Here is a 9,941-nt window from a genome sequence, read left to right on the forward strand (position 1 = left end):
AATTTGTTAATTACAACAAAAACAAGCAATCATAAAAAATATTATTTAGCCAAATGTAATTAACTAAACAATATCTAATTAAATATATTTAAAAAACAATGTTCAACAAATATTCAATCAATTGGCTAACAAATAACAGTTAATTATTAATTTAACCTTTATTTTGTACAGTATATATATATATATTATATAATCATATATAGTATTAACAATAGATTTAACCAAACTACTAGATAGATAATAAACTATGTGGTTATATATATAGTTATATATATAATAATAATTAAAAAAAATCTAAACTACTCTGATATTGATAATTAATTTAATAGTAGTTTTTTATTGTCTATTAAACCAAAATTAGGGTTTACTATACAGTATATGTCGACAACTAAACTATGATAATAATAATAATAATATTTGGTATTTTATATACAGTTACCAAACAACCAACCAAACAAAAAAAATCAATTGTATTTTTTTATTACATCAAAAATATTTTTCCTTAACTTTATATATATATATATATATTTTATTTGTTTCACACACTTATACAGCAATAAACAATAGTAGTCTCTCTCTCTCTCCTGTAAATTAAAGATATTGCTTTAACATTGTTATTGTTGTGATATATTGCCATTAAAAAAATATTTTTTATATTTATATATAATATATATATATATAGAAATTATCTTCACATAAAAATAAGAAAAAAATTAAGCTTCAAATAAAAAATTACGATATAAATACAGTATATATAAATTATTATTATAAATATATTTTTTTATTGGTGTATCAATTTTGTCAGACAAAATTTCACGCATCAAATAAGTTTATTATAAGTGTATTACTATTATATTATATTATAGCGATAGACAAGTAAAAAAAGACTAATCATAAATTCATAGCTTTTTATTCACAATAAATTTATATATATATATATACAGTATTATATATATATATATATAGTTAATTCATGAAAATAAAAAGTTTTACGTACATAACTATATAAAACGTATTATAGTATCGACTTTTACTATCATTTATTATAGACAAGTTATATACTATAGACTCTGTATAATAAACAGTTTAATATAAACACATTTATCAATCACAGCAGCATTTTTACTGAATAATACAATGAGTTATTAGTTTATACATAAAGAGAGAGAGAGAGAGAGAGAGAGAGAGAGAGAGAGAGAGAGACTATAATAATACTATAATACTATAATATTATAGTAAAAAGTTTTTTTAGTTATAGTTTTATAGTATAATCGGTTAGTGTGTGTGTGTGTGTGTAGTCCTAAGCAACGTTTATTCATACGAAAAATAAAACGTAACGCCTTTTACGTTAGAAAACAACAACAAAATAAAACGCGTAAACGTATCGTAAGCTCGATATCATTAAACAAAATATTATTGTATAGATATATACTGTATATATATATATAACCTATTGTTTAAGCAATTTATTTTTTATCGGTCGTCACAACCAACCAAAAAAAAATTTTTCATTCAAATAGTTTGACAAATTTATTCAATAATTTTTTATTGTATTAGATTTAAAATTCTTTACTATTTTAAAGAAAACTTATATATATATATAGTATGTAGAAATCAAATAAAAAAGATGCAAATTTTTTTGTTATATATATATATATATTGACACACTTTTTTGGCATTTAATATAACAAATTGTTTTTTTTTAGAAAAAAATTGTTATAAGTTATGACATTAATTATATTTTTGTGTAAATAATAAATTTAAGTTTTAAAAAAACTAAACTTATTATATATATATATATATATATATATATATATATATATATATATATATATGTGTGTGTGTGTGTTTGATATACTTAAGTTGTAATATTTAATAAAATATAATACTATTGGTATTTTCAGTAATAATAAAAATAATTATTATTATTATAAATATTTAATGTAAGATATATTAAACTTATTTTTTATATAATTAGCTATTTTTATCTTTAATAGTATTAATATATTAATATAAATAAGTAATTAAAATATAATCAATGTAATAAAATAGGAGAAAAATATTTAATTAATCTATAGATTCATATTTCATCGGCATATAAATTATGTTATAAATTTAATATTTAATACAATATAATCTATAATAGTTTAGATAAAATTATATACAATATATATAGTATATACCGTATATATACACTATGATATAACTACTGTACTTTATGTCTCATTTGTTTGACACTAAATAATAATCAAAATCATATTAATAATATAAAAAATAAATAATTAATATATATAAAAAAATAATTAATTATTCATTTAATAAATATATATATTGTATACCTTGTTGTCTATTTAACTTTCAACTACTAAACTAATTTTTATTAATATGATATACCCACTATAATTTATAAACATTGTTTAAATAATTAAATAAAAGTTGTTTATATATTTAATTTATAATAGATAAATTATTAGTTGTACTAATAAATTATTTACTTAAAGTTTATATCATATATATATATTGTATATATATTAAAAAGCAATTGTGATAAACAAACCACTACTAACCACACATATTGTATATAACATTATATATAAAAATCAAATATTTATTTAATTGAATGAAATTTATTTTTATTTAGTCAAATCAAATAAATAATTTAATTTCTACTAAATTATATATAAAGTAAATTGACCAGTATAAAAATGTAACAACAAAATTAAAACACTATAATTATTAATTTATTAATAATTAGATTAAAATAAATTTAGTACTCAGTAGTAGTTTTTTGTTATTATTAAATATAAATTGAAACAGAAAAAAAATAATTTAAATAAATTATCATTATTAACAAAATAATAAACTTTAATACTAATATTTATATATTTAAAATGTTTATCTACTTTACTATTTATTTATTTAGTTTAGTTATTTGTTACATTAGATTATTGTTATAAATAATATAATTGATTTGTTAGAACTTTATAAAACAAACAAAAATTTTATTTTTATTTATAGTGTTGTTAATTCATTTAATGTATATTATCTTAAATTTTTGACACAATTGTTTTTAAACAAAAATAACTTTATGCTATTAGCATAACATACAGTTTAATACAATATATAGAATTAAATACAATTTTATATTTTAGTTTATTTTAGTATTTCTCTCTCTCTCTCTCTCTCTATATATATATATATATATATTGAACAATTAAAAAATTTTAATAAGCATTTCTCTATAGAATTCTAATGTGTTTTTGTTTAGAAATAACATAATTTGTTCAAAATATCAGATTATGATTCAAAATTATATATAAATTATTGATAAATTTACACATTTATTACAATAATTACATTAAAATTACTCTTTATATAATGTTTGCGAAATATTGTTTGAAAAATATAAATTTTTTAAAATTTAATATTGGATTATTTATTTGATATTTTTATGATTTATTTAAATTATTAACATTTGTTTATGTATTTATATAATTATGATTTTTATTATAATATAAATTTAAATACTTCAATTGAGTGCACAAAAAATTTATTTTTATTTATTTATTTTGTGTTATTTGACTTTTTATATGTAATATATATATGTAATAATTTCTAAAAAAATTAAATTATTTGTTTAATAATATATTATTGTTTTCTAATCTAAAAAATTATAAATTCATATATATATATATATATAAAATATAATTAGTTTTTAAATAATTAAGTAATATTACAAAATTTCTATTAAATTATTTAATTTAGCAACAACTATAATATTATAAAAAAATGTTTAACTTATTATTTAATTACTTTCTAATAATAATTTGATAGTATAATCATTTAGACTATTAAACTACTACTACTACTTGTACTATAACTTAGTACTGTATTATACTAATGATATACATTTACATAGAAATAAGTGATTAAAAAAAATCTAATTCAATAATGACTTGTACTGTATAACTTTTATATACTGTATATATATATATATATATATATATAATATATGATAAAACTGTGTGCTATATTTGGAGTCACTATTTATTTTTTCATCTCTCATTAAAAGTGATTAAATAAACTAAGAAACAAAAAATTGTTAAAAAAAAGAAAATCAATTACTTTAAGTAATTTAAGAAAATAATTTTATGAAAAAATAATTGACTAAAATAAATATTGAAAAATAATTTTTTTGATTTGTTTTGATGAGAAAATAATTTTGTACTGTAATTTAAAATGATTTTAATATATCAATGAATACAGTATATATATGTAATTTGTAGTCTTTTATCTTAATATATCTAAACTATATTTAGTAGTAATATACCGTATTTGTAACTTTATATTGTATTTTAAACATAAAATTACTTAATAATAATAATAATAACATTTAATTTTATGTCATAAGTATACTGTACTGTAATATACTGTATAAACCAATAGACTATTAAATACGCTATTACTGTATAAACGGAAAATATATTCATTTTCAAAGTTTAATTAAGTTTTTGATGAAATATCTAATATCACAACAATTTAAGTGAAGAGAGAGAGAGAGAGAGAGAGAGAGAGAGAGAGAAAGAGAAAGAGAGCACCAATAGGTCAGGACTTGACTTTTATTTTAAACGTCGAGTTCATCAAAAAATAATCGATACATGTTTTTCTCAATTTCTCAAACATTACAACACATACACACACACACACACACACACACACACACACACACACACACATAAATACTCTTTAAAAGTAACTGATATCTAAAAGAAAAATCTGTTACTAAACTATCAAAAATAATGCACAAAAAAAGTTTTTAATAACACATATACACGTGAATAATAATCAATTTATTTTATTTTCTACTTTTACTTTTACTTTTACATATTTATCTCTATATTTCTGATGAATTATATAATATATTTATACCATTTTTACTATTAAATAATTTTGATATATATATTTCTAATTTATTTATTTTTCTATGCAATTTTATAATGTAGGTGTATTGTTGTATTGTTACAGTATAATAATAATTATTATTATTATTACTGTATCATTATATTATTGATTTTGACTGAGGTTTACCATATACTATACCAATACATTAGCAAAAACAACAAAAAATAAAATGTTAAATGCAATATATATATATATATATACTGTATATGTAATAAATTATATATTTTATTAAAAGTTGTTTAGTTTACGAAAATTTTGTTTGTTTTTTAAAAATAATTTTATTTAAATTAATTTACAAACACACAATTATACAGTAGAAGTAGTATAGCATAAATAATAATAATAATAATTATTATTATATTATAAATAATATAATTTAAAATAATAATTATTCTTATATTATATAAATTAAAAATAAATTAGCTGTTTATCTGGCTATCTATGTATTACTGATATACAGTATGTTTAATCTCTATATAACTCTATAACAACTAAACGAAACAAAACAAAATAATTAATTTATATTAAAAATATATTTAATAATAATATTATTATATTTTATCGATTAAAAATTAATATATTAATATCTATTAATATACCATATATTTGTTTTTTGTTGATTAATATTATTTATATTCTGGGTATATAATATCTAAAAAATTTAATTATTATTGTAAATAATATATATTATATATTTAGATAAAAATCTAGTGGTTTTATTTGTATTAATATAGCAATTATAACACATGAATAAATACTGTATTTACTATTAATAATATAATATATAACTTATATTATTGATTATATTTTAATTGTATTTTGAGATTATATATAGCAAATTAAATTTGGGATTAAATTTGGTATTAAAAAATCAGTGTCGGAATAATATCTGGTTATATATTAAAAAAAATAAATTTGTTAACATTGTAATAGATTTAGATTAACATAAAAAATTATATTAGTTTAACACTATTAATAAAATTATTTACTTAAATTAAGACAACTTTTTGTTGTTAGTATTTTTATAATATGAAAAAAAGTTGTTATATTTGTGGACAAAAATAATTATGTTTTAGGTTTTTTGTTTCATTATTATTTAGTTTTATAATTAAATCCCGGAGATAAATATATCTCCGGGATTTATGTAATATAATATATATTTGATATATCAATATATATATAATCCCGGGATTTCCCGATTTTTGTTAGCTTATGTTAGATTTAATTATAGTCCAGGCATTATAAGTTGAGATGTTATTTAATAATTATGTTTATTTTTAGTATAAATTTACTGAAAATAATAATAAAATAATTTAAATTAATAATAGAATCTATTGTTTTAATCAATTCTAGTAATAGTATTAATCTATGTCTAAAATATGAGAAATTACTATTGATATATACACATTTATTTATACTATAATATAATTTTCTAGTATTTATTAACATACAGTATTTTCTATTAGTTTATTTTAATTGAAAATTATTGTTACATATTATTATTATTATTATCAAATATTTTGATCAGTTTACTGGGTCTCTAAAATTGGCTAAAAATTTATAAATAAATTTTATATTATATTTATTATATTTGTAAATATTAATATCAAATAACAATTTTGATTTTTAATAATAAATTATACTACATTTAAGTAGTAGTAGTTGTATTAATACTCTATTTAGTGAAAAATATTTTTGGCTACAAAATACTTGTATATGATATGATAAACAATGTAATTGATTTTGACTGAAAAATTTTAGCAAATCAAATATTTTTAAATTTTGTCTATACTGTAGTGTATAGAAAATATTTTTAATAATACAGTATATACAGTATAATACACAATAGAAAATAGTGTAATTATAATCAAGTAATTTATGATACGGTATATATATACTTTATATACAGTATATACTGTATAATATAAGTAAAGTCATTATAATATATTTTATATATAATATTATATAATAATATCATACAATAGTTTATGTGTTATGTCAGTAAAACACATATCCGGAGTAAAATATTCATTAATAATATTTTAAAAATTTTGAAAGTTTTGTTATTATAATAATTATATTAAATAACTATTTTACTATAACTAACTATTGCATTGAAATATGTGTGTGTGTGTGTGTGTGTGTGTGAAAATTAATTTAATAAAACGATAAATTATGTAATGTTTAATTTACCATAATCATCATCAGTTAATTTACTATAAAACAATTTAATTTTTGAATAACACTTCAATTGGTAGTACAGTTAATAGTAGTAGTAGTAGTAGTAGTAGTAGTAGTGGACAAAATACAAGTGCCATCAAAAATATTGTAAATAACTACTACTACTACTAAACACATAACGTTTTTAAATATAAATACTTGGAATAATAATAAAGTATAAAATGATTAATAATAAAAAGTTTTTCAAAAATAATGTTAATATAGTTTATAAATTTTATTAAATATAAAAATTTTTGTTTTTCAAATGAAAAAGTAATATCTGTATAAACTTATATACATAGAGTATATATGTATAAATAGTATATAATACCGAGTAGTAATATATTGTACTTTTTGAAAAAGTTATTTTCGGTCAATAAAATAACTAACTGTTTGGGTCATTAAGTTTTATATACAGTATATATACTGTATATATTTTGGTTGATCCCCTCACTCCTCCAAAATAAAAAAGTTTGCCAATTCCTAGTACTAGCAGCAGCAGCAGCAGCAGCAGCAGCAGCAGCAGCAGCAGCAGCAGCAGCAGCAGCAGCAGCAGCAGCAGCAGCAGCAGCAGCAGCAGCAGCAGCAGCAGCAGCAGCAGCAGCAGCAGCAGCAGCAGCAGCAGCAGCAGCAGCAGCAGCAGCAGCAGCAGCAGCAGCAGCAGCAGCAGCAGCAGCAGCAGCAGCAGCAGCAGCAGCAGCAGCAGCAGCAGCAGCAGCAGCAGCAGCAGCAGCAGCAGCAGCAGCAGCAGCAGCAGCAGCAGCAGCAGCAGCAGCAGCAGCAGCAGCAGCAGCAGCAGCAGCAGCAGCAGCAGCAGCAGCAGCAGCAGCAGCAGCAGCAGCAGCAGCAGCAGCAGCAGCAGCAGCAGCAGCAGCAGCAGCAGCAGCAGCAGCAGCAGCAGCAGCAGCAGCAGCAGCAGCAGCAGCAGCAGCAGCAGCAGCAGCAGCAGCAGCAGCAGCAGCAGCAGCAGCAGCAGCAGCAGCAGCAGCAGCAGCAGTGTATGGATAATTTGGCAGACATTTGATTGCCATTGAATTGCTAGTAATAGTAGTAGTAGTAGTAGTAGTAGTAGTAGTAGTAGTAGTAGTAGTAGTAGTAGTAGTAGTAGTAGTAGTAGTAGTAGTAGTAGTAGTAGTAGTAGTAGTAGTAGTAGTAGTAGTAGTAGTAGTAGTAGTAGTAGTAGTAGTAGTAGTAGTAGTAGTAGTAGTAGTAGTAGTAGTAGTAGTAGTAGTAGTAGTAGTAGTAGTAGTAGTAGTAGTAGTAGTAGTAGTAGTAGTAGTAATAGTAGTAGTTGTTGTTGTTGTTGTAAATGTATATAAATTTATATATAACTAGAAATAAATAAAAAAAAAATTTTATCTATAATTTTAACTTATTTTTTTAGTGTACATTCATTATACTAATAATAATAATAAAAAGTTAATTCAAAATTCATTTTTTTTTGTTTTCAATGTGTTTTCAACTACTCCTACGTTTGACTGATAGTTTTAATTAATATATATTTGAATATTTATTATTAAAAAAATAATGATATTTTAATCTTTAGTTTTGAATATATAATAATAAATTTATTAACAACATTATAAAAATAAATATTTATGAATATTTAAAAAAAATCATATTATTTTGTTTAATCTTAAGTGCTATTATATATATATATATATATAGCGAAAGATTATTATATTATTATTATTATTATTAATATTTAATAATAATAATAATTTATTAAGTATTAAATATTAAATACAAAATACTAGTATAATATACGGTAAATACAGTATTAACTTTGTATTATAAACATTACCCGTAAATTTTTTGTGTGATTATTTATCATTTAATACATAATATAGTATTTTAAACTATGATATTATTAAATTATTAATATACATTTATAAAATTATTAAAATTAAGAGATAAAAATTGTTTATTTATGTATATTTATTAATAATTTTATTTACTACTAATCTTTAAGCTATTGTTTTTTTATATACCAAAAATAGACATAAAATAAAAAATTTTAATTTAAATAAATTGCAATAAAAAACAATAATATTTTTTTTGTGTAAAATTATTAACATTTTATTTATAGCTAAAATAAATATATTTTATTTTAACATGAATTGGGATCAACCAAACTGTGATCATTAAAATGAATCTAATTTAATATACGTTTATAAAATGTATAATAAAATAGTATTTTTAAACTTTATATTATTATTATTATTATTACAGTATATGTCATAATAACTGTATAGACAATAGTTTTGGTTCATCAATAAAAAAAATTTTTTTAGTCTATAAATACTATTTTATTTGTTGAAAAAAACTCATTTAAATTTTGTTTATTTATTTGAAGTCGCATTATATTTGAATTATTTTTTTGTTTAAAAACATTTTTTTAAAATTTTAATGATGATGTAAATATATTTTTATATTACTTACGTATATTGAGACATGTTTTTTATGTGTGTATATATTTATATTGATACGAGTTTTGACGTGAACGTGTGACTTAAAAGTGTGACGTGAGCGTGTGACGTGTGACGTGTATGCGAACGTGGACGTGTGACGTGTGACGAGTGTTTATGACGTGGGTGTGTGGCGTAAACGTGATGTTGACCCAATGGTGGTACGAGCGTTGAGCGGCAGTGAAACGCGAGGCGGTATTGATGTGAATGTGATGCCAATAAATGATAACAAATAGCAGACGAGCAATGGTGGGTCTCCGATGATATGGTTGTTAAATGTGTCCCAAATAT

The sequence above is a fragment of the Oppia nitens genome, unplaced genomic scaffold (assembly GCF_028296485.1).
Source record: "Oppia nitens isolate AA-2021 unplaced genomic scaffold, nextdenovo-longstitch-racon4-pilon3 scaffold2_pilon_pilon_pilon, whole genome shotgun sequence".
Classification (NCBI taxonomy): Eukaryota; Metazoa; Arthropoda; class Arachnida; order Sarcoptiformes; family Oppiidae; genus Oppia; species Oppia nitens.